Source organism: Hippocampus bargibanti, linkage group LG08, assembly GCF_051943395.1.
Source record: "Hippocampus bargibanti isolate YZ-2025 linkage group LG08, ASM5194339v1, whole genome shotgun sequence".
Lineage (NCBI taxonomy): Eukaryota > Metazoa > Chordata > Actinopteri > Syngnathiformes > Syngnathidae > Hippocampus > Hippocampus bargibanti.
The window spans coordinates 9,889,919-9,910,461 of NC_142741.1; the positions used below are offsets into that span (position 1 = coordinate 9,889,919).

Here is a 20,543-nt window from a genome sequence, read left to right on the forward strand (position 1 = left end):
TACAGTCTCATTCACGACCCCTTGGACTCCGTTGAGTAGGTATTAGTAGGGTTCTTTCACCAGGCGATGGCTCACGCAAAACTGAACGAAGGGTTCTCGACTCGGTGCATCAGCTACTATGTTCTTGGGCCCTGGGACGTAATTCAAGTCAAAGTCATATGCTGCTAGCTTCGACACCCACCTCTGCTCGCAGGCGTCTAGTTTGGGCTTCGTCAGGATATATGTCAAGGGGTTGTTGTCAGACCATGCAGTAAAATGTCTGCCTTTTAGCCAGTGGGAAAACTTGTCACATACGGCCCACTTTAAAGCAAGACATTCGAGCCGATGTGCAGGATAGTTCAATTGGGCTCGTGACAGCATTGTACTAGCAAATGCCACTGGTCTCGCAACCTTGTCATCAGGCTGAAGCTGGGAGAGGACGGCTCCAATGCCGTCAAACGATACATCGACAGCAAGGATGAAAGGTTTCTCAAAGTCAGGATGGGCCAACTTCACATGACTTGATGCATCCGATGTGGGTTTCGACCTTCGTCTGGCTTTACCACAGGTTTTCTGGCCTGAAAGGAGCTTGAAAAGGGGCTTGGCCTTGATGGAGCAGTCCTCAATGAAGTGCTGATAATACAACACCATTCCCAAGAAAGATCTAATTTTCTTCTGCGAGGGAGTGAGGCCATCACTGTCCATTAGGTCGGGCACCTGCACACTGTTTATCGCTTCCACCTTTTCAGGGTCTGTCTGTACCCCTGACTCTGAGACAACATGGCCAAGGAACTTCACAGATCTCCGAAGAAAGTGACACTTCTTCGGAGAAAGCCTCAGATTATGGTTCTTCAAGCGGTCAAGCGCAATCTCTTCTGTCGGACCAAAGACCATGAGATCGTCAAGATAGCACAGGAGGCTGGTGAAGTTCTTGTCCCCGAAAATGGAAAGCATCATCCGCATGAATGTAGCCGGGCTGTTCGAAAGGCCTTGTGGCATCCGGTTATATTCATGTAGGCCAAATGGGGACGAGAAGGCGGTGTACTTCTTATGGTCCTCAAACAGGGGCACATTATAAAATCCCGAGGTGAGGTCCATGGTGGATAAGAAGACATTTCCTCCAAGTGCGGCAAGAGCATCAGCCTGATGGGGCAATGGGTGAGCATCCCGCTGTGTCCTCGCATTTAGCCATCTGAAATCCGTGCAGATGCGCAACTCCCCATTCTTCTTCCACACTAAGACCAATGGAGATGCGTATTCACTCGTGGATTTCCGCAGAATGGTCAGCACTAGCACAGACAGCACATGGTAGCTTATTCAAACCGTCCACCATTGGAAGCCTTGACTTGCGTCTATCAGAGGCAGAGGGATTGTTAGCTCCTTGCAGCAAAACTCTTTCCAGAATGGAAATGACACGCTCAAGATTTGCGGAGTCGGGTGGCCTGGCTGAGTGGGATATTTTACCGTTGTCCTGAGATGCTGTATTCTGCAGCATTTCACTTTTATTGACATTAATGTCCTGGGACTCATTTCTGTCTGGTACTCATCCAGGATGGCTTGGACCTCAACTGCCGACCATTTATCCACTGGTGTTTTTGACCTAAATGTCATGGAAAGATCTTTGGATTGGCAATTTTTAATAAACATCCGTGTTACATCCAGGGAAGAACAGTCAAAATCTTTGCCCTGTACTTTGAGACGATTGGTGGCAACTTCAGCTGCTTTGTTAAGCCTCAACCAGTAGTCATATGGGGCCTCCTTATCCCTGGACAGTGTGGTGTAAAAGTCTGCTAGAGGGAGATGTGAACAAGGGGCAGTAGAAAAATGCTTGCAAAGAAGGCTATAGATGGCATTTGGGTTCTGGGTTACATCAACTCCACTGTTTCTTGTGCTAACTTTGACAACATCTTTAGCTCTACCGCTGATGTTCATGAGGATTTCCTCTGCCTGATGCTCAGGAGCTACTTTTGCTCTCCTTATGTAGTTCCTCATTAGGTCTTCCCACTCATCTACATTCACTTCATCAGTGTGGTCACCCTTGAAGGTTGGGGTTTCGGGAACTTCCCTGTGCTGCAGTAACAGGACTTGTGATGAGTCAAGACTTTGTGTTGGTGTGTCAATGGGCCTGCCATGTAGGAATGAGGTGTTATGCATGGGGACGTTATGTGTTGGGCTGAGATGTGCAACAATGCTGTCGGCCAGCTGCTGGCCAATGTGTCTAATTATGTCACTCATCTGACCAACTACGTCAGGTGACTGGGGTAAGGGATCTGTCGCTGGTGTGTCAGGAGTCTGTGCGCTCGTCGGAGATGTACTGCACTGGGTCTGGGAAGAAACTGTCCCCACTAACATAAGTGGCCTCAGCTAGAACCTGCCCATTCCCCTCTACTACATCACTCTGGATGGGACTCCACAACTGTAACATGGTCGGGATGCCTCTACCTCTACACTTATTCAAAGGTGTGCTAAATGTCCCTTGGAACGAGCTCATTCTCAAACTTAACACAAAAAAACTTACAGGAAAAAAAGCACACCAATTGCAAAACAGCAGCTCAGACAATTAACACACAATTTAAAGAACAGGGTCGACACACTGTCCACCGAGTGATGGGATGAAGACACTGTGCAGCATTGCGGTCCCGGTCCGAAGTGGAGAGTCATTTGTGATCGACAGGTCACGGCACCAATGTGACGGGTCTCTCAACAGTGACTGTCTTCATCTCTACGATGCTGCCATCTTAATAAGACCAGACGCGGGGATGTGTCTTTTTATTTCTTTTATTTCTGCAACACAGTATGGCAGAAGGGATGGGTGAAGTCGCATGGGTTTCGTCTTGTGATTAACATGAATCTCGTCCAGATTGTTCTGGAAACTATGGGCGGGACCTGGTGCCACACTGTGCGCCGTTGCGTCACTTCCATCATAATTTAATAATCTAGTGCACAACTCCGTTACACACACACACACACACATATATATATATATATATATATATATATATATATATATATATATATATATATATATATATATATATATATATATATATATATATATAAAATCCTCGTCTCACCCACCATGGGTGGTGTCTGTCCCCATTTCAGCTCGGGTCCTCTACCAGAGGCCAGGAAGCTTGAGGGTTCTGCGCAGTATCCGTGCTGTTCCCAGCACTGCGCTTTTCTGGACCGAGATATCCGATGTTGTTCCCGGGATCTGTTGCAACCACTCGTCGAGTTTGGGGGTCACTGTCCCAAGTGCTCCAACCACCACGGGCACGACTGTCACCTTTACCTTCCAGGCTCTCTCCAGCTCCTCTCTGAGCCCTTGGTATTTCTCGATTTTCTCATGTTCCTTCTTTCTGATGTTTCCATCACTCGGGACCGCTACATCCACGACAACGGCTTTCCTTTCCCCTTTATCTATGACCACGATATCTGGTTGGTTGGCCATTACCATCTTGTCAGTCTGTATCTGGAAGTCCCACAGGATTTTTGCTCGGTCATTCTCCACCACCTTGGGAGGTGTTTCCCATTTTGACCTTGGGGTTTCCAGTCCATACTCCGCACAGATGTTTCGGTAGACTATGCCAGCCACCTGGTTATGGCGCTCCATGTAGGCTTTCCCTGCCAGCATCTTACACCCTGCAGTTACGTGTTGCATTGTCTCAGGTGCCTCTTTGCACAACCTACACCTTGGGTCTTGTCTGGTGTGGTATATCCCTGCCTCTATGGCTCTGGTGTTCAGGGCCTGCTCTTGGGCAGCCAGGATGAGTGCCTCTGTGCTGTCCTTTAGGCCAGCCCTCTCTAGCCACTGATAGGACTTCTTGAGATCAGCCACTTCTGCTATGGCCTATATATATATATATATATATATATATATATATATATATATATATATATATATATATATATATATATATATATATATATATATATATACACAGTAAAGTCTCGTTATATCGATATCGGTTATATCGATAGTACCGCTTATTACGATGCTATTTTCATTTCCCTTGCACATTTCTAGTCTTTTTATGTATAATTAGTACCGTTTAGTACGATACCCGGTTGTTACGATAATCCGGTTATTACGGTGCTCCTTTTCATCCCCCGCCGGTCATTTTTGTTGTTTATATCGATATATCGGTCACGCCATTGGTCGATTTGGTCACCTGTCTTGGTTACGTGAGCAGCTCTCCCGAGCAGACGCCATTTTCAGACGGCAGCTCGTGTGTATCAGACGGCTCCTCGTGTGTCTTCAACAATGGCGAAACGAAAGAATTGTGATCTCGGAACGAAGCACAGGGCAATCATGGCAGTTGAGGAGAATCCAACTCGGAGCAAATCCTCTATTGCCAAGGAATTTGACGTGCCACAAAATACTTTATCGACATGGTTGAAGAGTAAGGATAAAATAAAGACGGCATACGAAGCGCTGAACTTCGGACCTGGCTCAAAGAGGATGAGAAAGGCGGCACACCCTGATGTTGAGGACGCGGTGGATACCTGGATGAGGCAAGCGAGGAACCAGAACGTCCCGGTATCAGGAGTGATGCTGCAGACCAAGGCTGAAGCGCTTGCAAAACAATTGGGCCATGACGACTTTAAATGCTCCAAAGGCTGGTTAAATCGCTACAAGGAACGAAAGGTACAGCAAGTCCTGAAGAATGAATGAATGACTCTGTATCTTTGTGTTGTCGTACATGTTTGTTTTTCCCAAGACGGCGGCCCATGAACATGTGGCTCCCCTCTCCTGGCAAATTTGCGTTTTCATGTTTCATGTTTACTGTACTGTATTACTGTATGTTTGTTAAAGTCATTATAAGTTCCTTGCATGCTGGGTCCGAGAGGACATTACATAATGTCATCTGTGCTGTATGTAATGCATATTAGCATACAGTACTGTATTTGACAATAAAGATGACTTTGTTTTTTTGACTTTGGAAGGATCTGAAGCTACGCAAGATCACTGGAGAGGCCAAGAAAGTGGATCAAAACCAAGTTGACGACTGGCACAATGGCAGACTGCAAGAGCTGCTGAGGGATTACCACCCGGACAACATATACAACGCTGACGAAACTGGTTTGTTTTACAAGCTGCAGCCAGAGAAATCCTATGTCTACAAGGATGAGGATTGCCGCGGGGGTAAACGTTCAAAAGAAAGACTTACAATCATGCCGTGCGCTAACATGACGGGTACCGATAAGTTACAACTTATTGTTATCGGGAAATCAAAAAAACCAAGGTGCTTCAGTGGCGTGAAGAGTTTGCCGGTCACCTACAAAGCAAACAAAAACGCTTGGATGACATCAGACATTTTTAGTGAATGGTTGCAAAGCTGGGATAAAAAGCTCAGGCGTGAGAACAGAAAAATATGCTTGGTCATCGACAACTGTCCAGCGCATCCCAATCCAGACAGCTATGACCTTCGATGCATGTGGTGTTTTTGCCACCGAACACCACAAGCCATACGCAGCCCATGGACCAGGGTATTATCCAAAATCTAAAAGTCCACTACAGAATAATTGTTTTACAGGAGATCATGAAAGCGATGGAAAAGGGGAAAGAGCTGCACTGGACTGTTTTGGATGCCATCAGAGCAATTTCCAAAGCGTGGAGCACGGTGTCCGAAAACACCATCAAGAACTGCTTCCGTCACTGCAAATTTGAAAATCCAGGGTGCAGTGAGGAAACATCTGCAGCTAACGAAGAGGATGACGACAACATTCCTCTTGCAGTGTTGGCTGAAAAGCTAAAAGTCGCCGACATTGCATCGTATGTCGCAGTCGACAAAGACATTGCGACATTCCCAAGCTCATCAGATGCGGATATCGCAGCGGAGGTCAAAGCCAAGTATGCCACAGGAGATTCCCGTGATGATGATGATGCTGATGACGATGAAGAAGAACCGACTGAATGCACACCTTTTGCAACTTCGACAAAAGCGTTGCAAGGGGTTGCGGACACGCGATCTTTCTTTGAATCCGTAGAAAATGCATCCGGTTTTTTAGAAACGTTAAACAAGATGGAAGTGTTCATATTAAAATATAAAAATGGGAAGCAGAAGAAGATTGATGACTTTTTTAAATAGCTTACATACATACTAATTGCAGTGTTATGTACATGTACTGTTACATGAATGCAAGCGTTTTTTGCAACAATGTTTGTTGTTTTGTCTGCTGAAGCGTCATGATTTTGAAAATGACTGTACATTCCATACTGTGCATTAAAGGGCAACCAACATCACTTTTTGTGTTTCTTGACTGACATCAGAAAAAGGTTTTATAGCATCTACAATACCCAAAACACGCAGTGTAATAAAACACCAAATCCAAACAATGGCTTCAGATTCGGAGAATATGCTTTCTTGTTAAAACATCCATTCATGGACATGATTCAAATACAGAAGAGAAAGAGTAAAGCATACATGTTTGCAATCGATTAAAGATTTACTGTATACTGTATCATATGGAGCCTGGGGGCCCTCTACTGGCGGCTTCAGGATACAACACGGTTCTCAGTCAAAAAGCTGTTGTAACGTCACAGCTGCGCGCCGGCATTCTATTCAGGCACTCTCGAACGTCACGTAAGTTATGTAAACGTTGCAGTTTTGGTTTTTCATCCATGTACAGTATTTAATTGTGTTGCATCCAGATATTTTTATTGTTTGCAACAATCAATGTTTTTCATATGATTGTACATGCTGGCGTTCGTGGCTTCGTGTGAATAGAACTTGACGATTTAGCATTGATTGGTTGCATTTTTGAAAGGAAATAGTCATGAAAAAGTGTGAAGACGTTTTTATTTTATGCACAACTTTATTTTTCACTTCACTACTGTACAAAAAACATGTTAGATACGCAATCCATGAACCCAATGATGAAATTACATGCCATAACAAAGATGCCGCATTTACGCACCCCCCCCCCCACAGGATCGGATATATCGATAGTCCCGGTTATATCGATATTTTTTTCGGATTCCCTTGAGTATCGATATAACGAGACTTTACTGTATATATATATATATATATATATATATATATATATATATATATATATATATATATATATATATATATATATACAGTAAAGTCTCGTTATATCGATATCGGTTATATCGATAGTCCCGCTTATTACGATACTATTTCTATGCACGCACTGAGAAAATTACATGCGCGCAGGGTCGGATATATCGATAGTCCCGGTTATATCGATATTTTTCGGACTCCCTAGAATATCGATATAACGAGACTTTACTGTATATATATGACGGGTGTCATAACAGTGACTGTCTTCATCTCCACGATGCTGCCGTCTTAATGAGACCAGACGCGTGGATGTGTCTTTTTATTTCTTTTATTTCTGCAACACAGTATGGCAGAAGGGATGGGTGGAGTCGCATGGGTTTCGTCTTGTGATTAACATGAATCTCCTCCAGATTGTTCTCAAATGCAAAACATTGTAGATAACAAAACAGAATTAACAACGTGTGATCGTATAGTGGTTATTTACAGAAAAAGAGATTACAACACAAGTTTAATGTTATTTACATGATGTCCCTGAACGCATCATACGCGGATACTCGGCAGAACACGCGATGCGCTTGCAAGGACGCACAGTTCAACCCGCCACGAACATTCACGGGCAAATGAAACACGACACAAGAAACTAAATATTGTACAATAAAAACGAAATGAAGCAATTATTACCTGCAACACAGTATGGCAGAAGGCATGGGTGGAGTCGCATTGGTTTCGTCTTGTGATTCACTGCGCAACAGAAAAGCACTATGAAGCACATGTGCTTCAAAGTTCCAGTCGACAAAACGTGAATTAAATAATGATACAAAAAGTAATCTGGACTCGAAATGAATAAGGGAACTAATTAGATAACAAAAGGGGAAACAAAATAAGATATTGTCATGAAAATGCGCGTTAATCGAAAAACACATTGTAGACTATGGTTTACTAAGATCCCAAATAATGGATGCTAAATAACGCATTTGCATGTCCGATTCCACAAGTCGTTGGCCGTAGTGTTGTGCATTAATCAATTATCATGAATCATTAATCAATTACTACTACTACTACTACTACTACTACTACTACTACTACTACTACTACCCATAATAATAATAATACAGGTACATTTAATTTACAAGCACATTTCAAGAAGCCAAGGACATTTCACAATTAAAAGAACAATAAATACCAGAACAATTCCGATTCCAAGCACAGCATTCACCTGCTGTAAAGCATTACAGGCACTGTTTATATATGTTGAAACATATATAAACATATCTATAAAAATAAACAACCAACAAAAAACAAACAATGGATATGATGAACCTACCTCACATTTGAAAAACAATAACTCCAAGCTTTAATGCGGCAATAATGATAACCCATAAACCGACAATATGATGGCCATTCCACTGTAGTAACTACTGTCCGTGAAGGGTTAATATAATTAATGAGAAATCATCAACAGATTGTCTGTCATTTTAATACCTTTTTTGTCTCATTTCGTATTAGTGTGATGGAGTATGACACAGAGAACATGAACTCTGAGGACATTTACAGCTCACTCCGTGGTGTGACTGAAGCCATCCAAAGCTTCAGCTACCGAAGCCAGGAGGATCTCAATGAGTCAATCAGACGAGACAGCAAGCAAGATGATGCAGTGAGTGACAGTATTTGGAATAGGAAAATAATATGTATATTTTTAAGCTGAATCGCACATACAATGGCTTGAAAAAGTATTCATACCCCTTGAACTTTCCCAGTTTTTGTCACGTTCTGACCACAAACATAAATATTTTATTGGCAGTTTATGTGAAAGACCAACACAAAGCAGTTCACAATTGTGAAGTAGAAGGAAAATTCTGCATGACTTTCAATTTTTTTTAAGATGAAATACTGAAAAATGTGGCGTGCAAAAGTATTCACACCCCTGTGTCAATACTTGGTGGAAACACATTTCAGTGCATATACAGCTGCAAGTCTTTTGGGGTATGTCTTGACCAGCTTTGCACATCACGGAAGAGACTGATATGTTTTCCCATTCTTCTTTGCAGAACAGATCAATCTCAGCCAGAGTAGATGAAGAGCATTTATGAACAGCAGTTTTCAGATTTTGCCTCAAAGTTTCAACTAGATTTTCATCTGGACTTTAACTGGGCCATTCCAAGATTGTCCTGTACTTTGAACCATCCATCTTCCCATCAACTCTGACAAGCTGCCTTGTCCCTGCTGAAGAAAAGCAGCCCCATAACATGATGTTGCCACCGCCATGTCTGACAATGGGGGTGGTCAGTTGAGAGTTATGTGCAGTGTTAATTTTCCGCCTCACATAACATTTTGCATTTAAGCCAAAAGTTTCCACTTTGGGCTCATCTGACCAGAGCACCTTCTTCCACACATTTGCTGTGTTTAAAAGTGCCAGGCTTTGCTGACCAACTAAACAATGGGCCCACAGTCAAAGTGCAGATGGCCACAGTAAATCTGAGTGAAACAGACACGGCAAAGTGAACTGTCGTCTCCATCTAGATTCTAGAAAATTTAGGGCTTGAGATACTCCTTTTTCACCAAAGTTATTTACGGCTTGAACATCCTGCACAGGCGCCAGGTTACAGACTTATCGGTTGATGGAGGGGGACAACCAATTAGAGTGTCTATGTTTTATTGCTTACAGTTGTTGGTGCTCAGAACGCCCAGAGGCGTGGCATTATAATCAAGAAAACTATGTTTTACTAATATATCACTTTAATTTACATATACTCTCAATAAATAGCTTGGCAGAGAGGCGCAGAATTCAGACGTATGTCATCTGATGACTGCGTCTCCTGCCAGCAGTGGGGACAATCTTTCTGGTTCCGAGTCTCTGTCCACGGTGTCTGTCTGTCATATCTCTGACAGGATCTCTGCAGTTCCTCTAGTTACCTTGGGCGTCTTGGTTGCATGCATCTCTGATCAGTGCTCTCCTTGTTCGGCATGGAAGTTTCAGGACGGCCATGTCTTGGTAGGTTTACATTTGTGCCATACTGTTTCTATTTCTAAATGATGTATTGAAGAGTGCGCCGTGAGATGTTCAAAGCTTGGGAAATCTTTTTATAACCGAACCCTGTTTTAAACGTCTCCACAACTTTATCCCTGACCTACTTGGACTTCATGATGCTGTTCACTGACCACTGTCCTCTTCGCAAACCTCTGAGGCTGTCACAGAACAGCTGTATTTATAGTAAGGTTAGATTACTCCATTTTAATCATTAGGTCAACAGCTGATCATTCAACAATCAGCAGGCAACCTCTGAAGGCAACTGGTTTCACTCAGAGAAAAGGGGGCTGAATACTTTTGCACGCCACTTTTTTCAGTTTATTTGTTTGTTTGTTTGTTTTTTGGAAAGTCATGCAGACTTTTCCTTCTACTTCTTAATTGTGACCCGCTTTGTGTTGGTCTTTCACTTGAAATGCCAATAAAAAATATTTATGTTCGTGGTCAGAACGTGACAAAATGTGGGAAACTTCATGGAGTATGACAACTTTTTCAAGCCACTGTTGTAGGACTAGCATGGTTATGCTAAATCGACTCATTTGCATTAATTTTTTTCTTAGTCATTGTAATTATTTACCGTAAGCCAGTTGTGCCCAACCATTTTTATTGATTGATTGATCCCAGAACCCAGGGGATTGGAAACCACTGATTAAAGCCACGAAAAGACGATACCTCATAATTTTTTAAATCACTGGTTGTTGACCAAAGACTGACCTTTTTCAGTGGCTTTTATGACACTTTTCATAAATCATTTTGTATAACATTGTATAAAGATTTTCTCGTGTCACATTATCCATTACAAATTATTTGAAAAGTTACTTCTTCTTCTTCTTCTTTTCCTTTCGGCTTTTCCCTTCAGGGATCGCCACAGCGAATCACTGTCCTCCATCTAACCCGGTTTAGTGCATCCTCTTCTCTCACACCAGCTACCTTCATGTCCTCTTGACATGACAACATCCATAAACCTTCTCTTTGATCTTCCTTTTCGGTCTCCTGCCTGGCAGTTCAAGGGTCAGCATCCTTCTTTCGATATAGTCACTCTCTCTCTAGAAATGTCCAAACCATCTCAGTCTGGCCTCTCTGACTTTCTCTCCAAAAGCCTCTAATATGAGTATATGTCTTGTCCCTCTGATATACCCATTCCCGATCCTATCCAAACTGGTCACTCCCAAAGAAAACCTCAACATCTTCATCTCTGCTACCTCGAGCTCTGCTTCCTGTCTTTTCTTCAGTGGCATTGCTACGGTGCGCTTGAATGAACACGGCCTTTAAAATGGATGGTTTGTGTGAGTGGTCATGATTCCCAGGCAGGTCCAGAAGCTGGTAACAACTTCTATTATACATAACTACAGTATACGCAAGTTCGATTCACCCAGATGATTAATAAAAAATGAATTGAGGCTGTGTAACATCTCTCATGTCTTCATTCCTCTGATTCTGATTCTGATTCTGATTCCTGATTATAGGCAGGGAGAGATGGGGTAGCAACAATGCCTGCTTCTGACGCTCGATTAGGCTTGGATGTATTGGAAGGGGGTCGAACTGCTTTGGACAACAAAACGTCTCTGCTCATCACCACGCTCCTTCTCTGGGCCACGAAGTCGGGGGTTTGCTCCTTACGGCCAGGAAGAAACAATCTGTACCGATGACAACAGTGCCCTTAAGGAGGCTGTTTTTGATGATGATGTGGAGCAATTTCGTGACTGTAAGTTCATTTTATTGTATATATTATATATATATCTTTGCGGTTCGTAACCTTGGTCAGTGTAAGCTCTCAGTTGTACAGGTGTGGTCCATCGATGAGAAGGTTTCTTCAGCCGTCATCTGTAATTCTTTGAAGGTGTCGGACGTTTCGCTTGTTATCCAAGAGGCTTTGTCAGCGAACTAAAATTTGCTCGTAGTTTTGGACCTATATATACAGTATATCCCTACTGTCCAGACGTGGCGGTGCCAGACTCGGCTATGATAGGTCCCTGCTTTCAGGTTGGGGGGAGCAGAGGACTATTCCCTGAGGCTACACCGATTACCTCTATTGTCCTGACTGATTAAATCTATTGTCCTGCCTGATTATGGGGTCTACGGCTGGCCTGATTGCCCCATTTGCTCTGGTATCACCAGATACGGCTGAAAAAACATTCTCATCGGTTCTTAACATTGTTAGAAGTACGGAACCCAACCAGTTAATATCCACGTTCTCCTAACCTTTCATGAATAATTGTTTTTTTTTTTTTTTTTTTACAAATTCCAGAAAAAAAAATACACATTATTACTAACCAAAAACAATAGATAAAATTATATGGCAAAAGTATATATTTTCTAAATTTTATGCTGTACTGTACTGCATTTCGACAATCACGCTGTGACTACTGAGCAAACTAAATTTCCTGTAACGCCGAATGAATAACCAATAACGTGATCATCTATATTCAGCGATGGACACGCAAGTGTGTCATAACTACTCTTCCCTCTCTATTTTGCGTTATATTATCACACCCTTGGTGCATCGCCTTTATTTTTCCTCCGAAGTTCTGTAATCAGAAACAAATGCAGAATGACACGGAGGTTAAGGCATGGCTGTAACCTGATTGGATCCCAGTGCTGACGTCGTCCAATGACAGCAAGAGTTGATGGTGTTGATGATGAACGCGTTGATGGCTGTGCATATTTTTAGTCCCGCCTAGCACCCTTCTTTGGATCAGTGTCTAATCAAGTGGTTGCAGAGATCAGCGATGTTGACTACGTGTGTGCGTGCTTGTGTGCGTGCGTGCTTGTGTGCGTGCCAGTGTGTGTTTGTGTACTGCGCAACAGTTTTTGGCTACCTCAAGATTTATAGATTTAATGATTATTTTTCTGATCAAATAACTTTACACCCTCAGGAATTATTATGGAACCTCCCTTTTCTTAGTCGTCATCCGTAAGCCATAAAGGAATCTGCAAACTAGAAACAAACGAACAAACATTCAAACACACTTAATCAACAGTTCATCAACAGTTTATAGCTAATGGCTATATATTAACTGGGTAATAGCTATATTTGCTAGCTGATGGCTATCTATTTGCTGGCTATTAGCTATCTATTCACTTGCTAATAGCTATCTATTCTCTGGCTAATGGCTATCTGTTTACTGGCTAATGGCTAGCTATTAGCTATCTATTCACTAGCTATTAGCTATATCTTCGCTAGCTAGCTAGCTTGCTATCTATTTGAGTTACTTCGGGGTTGAGTGAAAGCTGGCACGTGTGGCTGCCGCTGCTCACCCACAGAAAAAAAACTTATCCTGTGACTGTAAAGTGACTGAGAGTTTTGAAAGGCGCTTATAAATGAAATGTATTACTATTATTTTTATTATCATCCTCGATCTACGTGCCATTGAGTGCATGGTATTCTAGTCGGCGCCTCTAAGTGCACAGTAATCAAAATTTATCCATCCATTCATTAATGCATCCATCATTTAAACATTCTAATGTAGTTACGTTATGTATATTAAACAATGATTTCCTGAATTCATGAAGCACTGGCTGGTTGGGAGAACGTCCATTCACCTTCTGCTTAGGGTGTGGAGCTGGTCCAAATCCAGAAGGAAAACCTTCCTGTTGCTCCTGAATCTGAGATTCCTTATGTTCTTCCTCAGAACCCTTAAATAGACCTTACTTGGGAGGCAGTGTTGCAAATCTCAGCATGACCCAACCCCAGCAATTATCACCTGCTTTGACAAGACATGTCAGAGGAGTTGAGGAGGTCTCTGAAGTATTATCCATCATGACCCACAACATTCCGAGTTGAGGACAGCAGTAACTCATCCCTACTTTACATCATCTTGGTGGCGCTCGGGTTCTCTCTCCTTAAATGCCAGATGGAGAACCAAAATTTCCTCAAAGTTATCAAGAAGCAACAGGTTCCAGGATTATACCCACTCCACGCATTCGCCACCTCACAACCACAGGATCCGATTGACCACCTCAACAAAGGTCATTCAAGAGTCAGTCACGATACGCGCGGAGCACATTGATACGCCCAATATACATTAAGCCTCCATGCTTGCCCTTACTTTGCCATAGGTCTCCTGGCAACTTGTCTTGAGGAACAGTGGTACATACAAAGCCCTCCGCCATGATAAGCTGATCGCTCAAAATTATGAATAGTTATTCATAAAAAGAAATGATTAAAAGCATACAAATATGTCTGAAAAAAGTGCTCATTTGAGCCAGCGTGGGATGAGACATGATCTTGCATGTGTTAATGGTCAAAATGCCACTACCTCCGTCTTGATCTGAGCCAAGATAAACTCCTATATCTCCTTTGCTGTCACACCCAAACAAATATTAGTGTTTGATGTTATCAGTATACATGTTAAGTTTCAGAAATCATAATTCGGGTGATTTTCGTACTCGCGACTCTGAGGTGATGTTAAAATAATGTGAGCATTACAACAGTGTTAATTAGAGGTAAACAAAACACAGAAATGCTTTCATGTTTATTTATACTTTCAATTAGTATAAACATTATTTTGTTTTTTACATTTTCTTTTGTTTCACCTTACAAATTAACTGTCTGTAATGTGTCAATAGTTGCTTTATAAATGGAGTATTGTGGTCAAAATCGGCAGTCTCCCGACCAAATCGTGAGACTTAACATGTCTGCATCAGAATCTGTTTACCATCATCCACCTTCATGTCTCTTTCACTCCTCTTCCCTTTAGGCTGTCTGATTCACAACTAGATGACTAAACTGTCTTCATTCCTTTGGCTTATGTCTGGATTTGGACTTCCATTTATCTCTCTGTTTGTGCTATTATCACCCTGTCTCCACTTTATTTACGGTCAGGTGACTTACCCATTGGACAGTACCGGCAAATGCTATGACCAATGCGGCCTCCAGGAGATGCTCCCAAATCGTGGTGGACGGAAAGGGTTGGGGGTCCACCTTCATTATACTTTTATTAACACTCATAGCTATGAAGTATTAACTCTATTCAGATCAATGAAAGGTCAGATTATTAAATAATATACATTATAGAATCTTCTTCTTTTCCTTTCGGCTTTTCCCTTCAGGGGTCTTCCTCTCGGTCTCCTGCCTGGCAGTTCAAGGCTCAGCATCCTTCTCCCGATATAGTCACTCTCTCTGACTTTCTCTTCAAAGCCTCTAATATGAGTTGTCCCTCTAATGTACTCATTCCGGATCCTATCCAATCTTGTCACTCCCAAAGAAAACCTCAGCATCTTCAGCTCTGCCCCTCCAGCTCTGCTTCCTGTCTTTTCTTCAGTGGCACTGTCCAGTCCAAACATCATGGCTGATCTCACCACTGTTTTTACACTTTTCCTTTCATCCTAGCTGAAACCTTTCTATCACACATCACACCTGACATTTTTCTCCAGCCGCTCCAGCCTGCCTGGACACGCTTCTTCACCTCTTTTCCACACTCTCCATTGCTCTGGACAGTTGACAGATCACAATGTCATCTGCAAACATCATGGTCCAAGGAGATTTTTGTCTAACATCGTCTGTGAGCCTGTCCATCACCATAGCAAATAAGAAGGGGCTCAGGGCTGACCCCTGGTGGAGTCCCACCTTCACCTTGAATTCCTCAGTCACACCGACAGCACACCTCACAACTGTCTTACAGTCATGATACACGTCTTGCACCGCTCTAACATACCTTTCTGTCACTGCAGACTTCCTCATGCAATACCACAGCTCTTCTCTGGGCACTGTGTCATATGCTTTCTCCAGATCTACAAAGACACAATTAAATTCCTTCTGACCTTCCCTGTAGTTCTCTATCAGCATTCTTAAAGCAAACACTGCATCTGTCGTACTCTTTTTTTGGCATGAAGCCATACTGCTGCTCACAAATGTTCACTTTGTCACATCTCGTCGCCGTCCTGGGCGCGCCCCGCCCCTCCTGTCACCTCCTCCGCTGCTCCCGGGGAGACGGCCTCTCCCATCATCACGCACCTGGGTCCCCGGGGCTGATTGTCATTCCCTTGATTGTGCCTTCTGACTATATCTACCGATCGCGCTATTCAGTCGCCGTCGGAGTATTCTGAAAGCTACCCTGCTACTTCCGTGCCGTCAGATCAGCTGTCACTGATCTCCCTCACTCACCTCATCCTGCTGCCATTTTTTCATGCGTGCCTCAGTAAAGACTTTTGTTCACGACTATCTGTCTCGCCGTGTATTTTGGATCCGCACTCCCCGCTTTCCTTTCGTCACTCCAGCCCAGCCCTCGAGCCTCAAGTGACGTGACATAATACTCCGACCAACTATGGATCCCGCCGGCGAAGACAGATTTCTCGCCGCCCTCACCGAGCAAGCGGAGCGTTCGAGCCAGCTGGCCCGAGCCATCGCGGAAATCAGCCAAATTACCACCATGCTGGCTCAACGCTTCGAGGCGGCTGAGGCACGCATTTCCGCGCTCACGGCCAAGCCTTCCCCGCCCGTGAGTAGGCACGCTCCTCAATTTCCTCTTCCCTCCCGCTACGCAGGCGAAACCGGGCGCTGCGCTCAGTTTTTAATGCAGTGCACGCTCGTGTTTGAGCAACATCCATACGCCTGCGTTAGCGATGAGGCGAAGGTAGCCTTCATCACCAGCCTGCTCACGGGAGAAGCCGAGACGTGGGTGCTGGCCATCCGCGAGTCCCGACCGGAGCTGCGCACCTCGTACACGGACTTTGTCGCCGAGTTACGCAGGGTTTTCCATCATCCGGTGACGGAGTCTGAAGCTGAGGGGAGATTACTGGACTGCGTCCAAGGGGCCCGTTCAGCCGCGGAATACGCCGTCGACTTCCGCATCCAGGCCGCTGGCAGCGGCTACGGCGACCGAGCGTTGAGGGGGGTGTTTCGTCGCGGATTGAACACCGATCTCAAGGACGAGTTGGCTACCCGCGACGCTGGCACCACCTTCGACGACCTGGTTGCCATAGTCATCGGCCTGGATCACCGACTTCGAGAGCGACAGAGGGAGCAGCGCGGCCGGCGGCTCGACGAGCCCCGAAGCCGGTCCAGGTCTACCACACCCGGCGGTGAGCGTGTGCGGCGCCTGGAGGAATCCCCCGAACCCATGATCCTCGGGGGAAGGAACGACCACACTACCCCCGGGGCTCGTCGCACCCAAGGCCCCCAGGCGAAGACCTCAGGTCCACGCAAGTCCCCGTCAAGACGGCGACCACAGCGACCTCTGGAGGTCAAATCCACGACCCCCGTTACGCGGTTGGAGCTGGACAGCGAATTAATCGGCCCGTCCAGCTCCCAAACCGTGCGGGCCCTAGTGGACTCGGGGGCCGACGGGTGCATCATTGACCCCCAGCTGGCGGACTCGTTGGGCTGCCAGCTGATCGATCTCCACCCCCCAAAGGAGATGGTCGACCTGGACGGCAGACTGTTAGCCCGAGTCACACACCTCACGGCCCCGCTCAAACTCCGGGTCGCGGGGAACCACGTCGAGCACCGCCAATTTTTAGTTATGCCCTCCCGGAATGCGCCGTTGGTATTGGGTCTCCCCTGGCTCAATACCCACGACCCGTCAATCTCCTGGGAGGGTCCCACCATTCAGGGCTGGAGCCCCTACTGCTACGCCAACTGCCTACGGTCGGCTACGGCAGGGCGAGACGCCTCCCGCGGTGGACCGCCTGAGGCCATCTGCCTCAAGGGCGTGCCACATTGCTACCACGACCTGCGGGAGGTGTTCAGCAAAGACAACGCCCAATCCCTGCCGCCCCACCGACCGTATGACTGTGCTATTGACTTGCAGCCAGGGGCTCCATTACCGGACTCCAGACTTTTCCACATCTCACAACCGGAACGGGAAGCCCTGAGCACTTACATAGACTCCTCCCTCGCGGCGGGACTCATTCGGCCGTCACGGTCTCCGCTGGGCGCAGGGTTCTTCTTTATTGACAAGAAGGACGGAACCCTGCGTCCGTGTGTCGATTACCGGAGTCTGAACGACATCACCATCCGTAACAAATACCCCCGCCCCCTCATGGACTCAGCCTTCACGCCCCTTCAATCAGCAACCATTTTTTCAAAATTAGACCTCCGTAGCGCGTACCACTTGGTCCGCATCCGGGAGGGGGATGAATGGAAAACTGCATTTAAGACACCGTTAGGACATTTTGAATATCTGGTGATGCCGTTCGGACTCACGAACGCGCCCGCCGTCTTCCAAAATTTGATCAATGATGTGCTCAGGGACTTCCTCAATGTTTTTGTTTTTGTTTATCTTGACGATATTCTCATCTTTTCTCGTTCCGCAGAGGAGCACCGGCAACACGTCCGACGGGTCCTGGCGCGGCTCCTGCAAAACGGGCTCTATGTGAAGGCAGAGAAGTGTGAGTTCCATGTCCGCTCTCTGTCCTTCCTAGGGTTCATCGTGGAGAAGGGGCAGCTCAGGGCCGACCCCAGTAAAACCAAAGCGGTGGTGGAATGGCCGATCCCAAAGACGCGGAAACAGCTTCAGCGATTTTTGGGGTTTGCCAACTTCTACCGCCGCTTCATACGCGGGTATAGTCAGAAGGCACTCCCCCTCACTAACCTCACGTCCACCAAGATTCCCTTCAGGTGGACGCCCGATGCTGAGGGGGCATTCAATCGCCTCCGTCTAGCCTTCACCAATCCCCCTGTTCTGCGTCATCCCGACCCGGATCTCCCGTTCACGGTCGAGGTTGACGCATCCGAGTCCGGAGTAGGGGCCGTCCTGTCCCAGCGCTCTCACACGGACCAGAAGCTACGCCCATGCGCCTTCTTCTCCCGGCGGCTCAGCCCCGCTGAGGCCAACTACGACGTCGGCAACCGGGAACTGCTGGCGGTCGTCCTGGCCCTGCAGGAATGGAGACACTGGCTTGAGGGAGCGAAACACCCCTTCACCGTCTTCACTGACCATAAGAACCTGGCGGCCATCCGGTCGGCCAAGAGACTGAACTCCCGTCAGGCCCGATGGTCACTCTTCCTCACCCGTTTTAACTTTTCTCTCACCTACTACCCAGGGTCACAGAACACCAAGCCCGATGCCCTATCCCGCATCCATGAGCCGGCAGAAAAGGAGGAGACCACCACCAACATTCTGCCGGCCCAGCGCATCCTGGGTGCCTTGAGGTGGGAGGTTGAGAGAAAAGTCCAGCAAGCCCAGGGGATGACCCCCATCCCCAGGGGCTGTCCGAAGGATCGCCTGTTCGTCCCCCCCCCTCTTCGCACGGAGATGCTCGTCTGGGGGCACACCTCCAGGATTGCCTGTCACCCGGGGGTCAACAGGACGATCCATCTCATCGCCCAACGATTCTGGTGGCCGGGGTTCCGGAGGGACATCACCCTCTTCGTGAAGGCCTGCCCGACCTGTGCCTGTGGGAAAGCCTCCCATCAGCCCCCGGCAGGACTCCTCCGGCCGCTACCGGTACCGTCCAGACCCTGGCCCCACATCTCCGTCGACTTCGTGACAGGCCTCCCCGCCTCCCGTGGCAAGACGGTCGTCCTTACCGTTGTGGACCGATTCTTCAAGTCGGCCCACTTCGTCCCGTTAACCAGGTTGCCGTCCGCCATCGAGACGGCTCAACTCCTGGTTAACCACGTCGTCCGTCTCCACGGGATTCCGACGGACATCGTGTCGGACCGGGGACCGCAGTTCGTGTCCAAGGTATGGAAAAGTTTCTGTCGGTCCCTAGGGGCGTCGGCGAGCCTGTCGTCTGGATACCATCCCCAGACCAACGGACAGACGGAGAGGAAGAACCAGGACCTGGAGGCGGCCCTCCGGTGCGTGTGCCTCCACAACCCGGCGTCGTGGGCCCTGCACCTACCCTGGGTGGAGTACGCCCACAACTCCCTGGTCTCCGCAGCCACAGGTCGGTCCCCATTTATGTCCGCCTGTGGCTATCAGCCGCCCTTGTTTCCCACTCAGGAGGGCCAGGTGGAGGTCCCGTCTATTGAACATCACCTCAGACGGGCCCACCGAGTCTGGAAGGAGACCAGGGACGCCCTGACACGCACCGCATCCCGGAACCAGCGGGTGGCGGACCGTCACCGGAGACAGGCACCCAACTACCAGGTCGGGCAGGAGGTGTGGCTGTCGACGAGGGACCTTAGGCTGGCAGGGTCTTCAGCCAAGCTGGGCCCACGCTTCACGGGTCCCTTCCCCATCGAGGCCATCCTCAGCCCGGTCTCGGTGAGGCTCCGGCTGCCACCCACCATGAGGATCCACCCCGTTTTCCACGTTTCCCTCCTCAAGCCAGTGGAAACCTGCTCCTTAGCCCCCACACCCACCCCCCCACCTCCCCCCCGGATGTTGGCCGACGGACCGGTCTACACCGTGCGGGAGATACTGGAGGAAGTCCTCACTTCAGCCTTTGGTTTCTTCATCTTCCTCACCGCCAGCGTCATCCTACACACCACCAACCTATGCTGTCTGGCTACACTCTCACCAACCTCTACCTTGCAGTCACTGATTTCCTTTAGATGGCGCCGTTGACACAAAATGTAGTCTACCTGTTTACTTCTTCCTCCACTCTTATAGGTCACC

At 46.7% G+C, this 20,543-nt stretch overlaps 1 pseudogene across 1 annotated transcript in view; it reads left to right on the forward strand.

Annotated features, from left to right (window-relative positions):
- Window positions 1–20,543, forward strand: part of LOC148894532 (CLIP-associating protein 1-like) — a 59,472-nt pseudogene that overhangs the window by 16,071 nt on the left and 22,858 nt on the right. The window contains exon 4 of the transcript XR_016115894.1: window positions 11,502–11,740. The product of XR_016115894.1 is annotated as a CLIP-associating protein 1-like (transcript). The remainder of the gene's footprint in view (window positions 1–11,501; window positions 11,741–20,543) is intronic.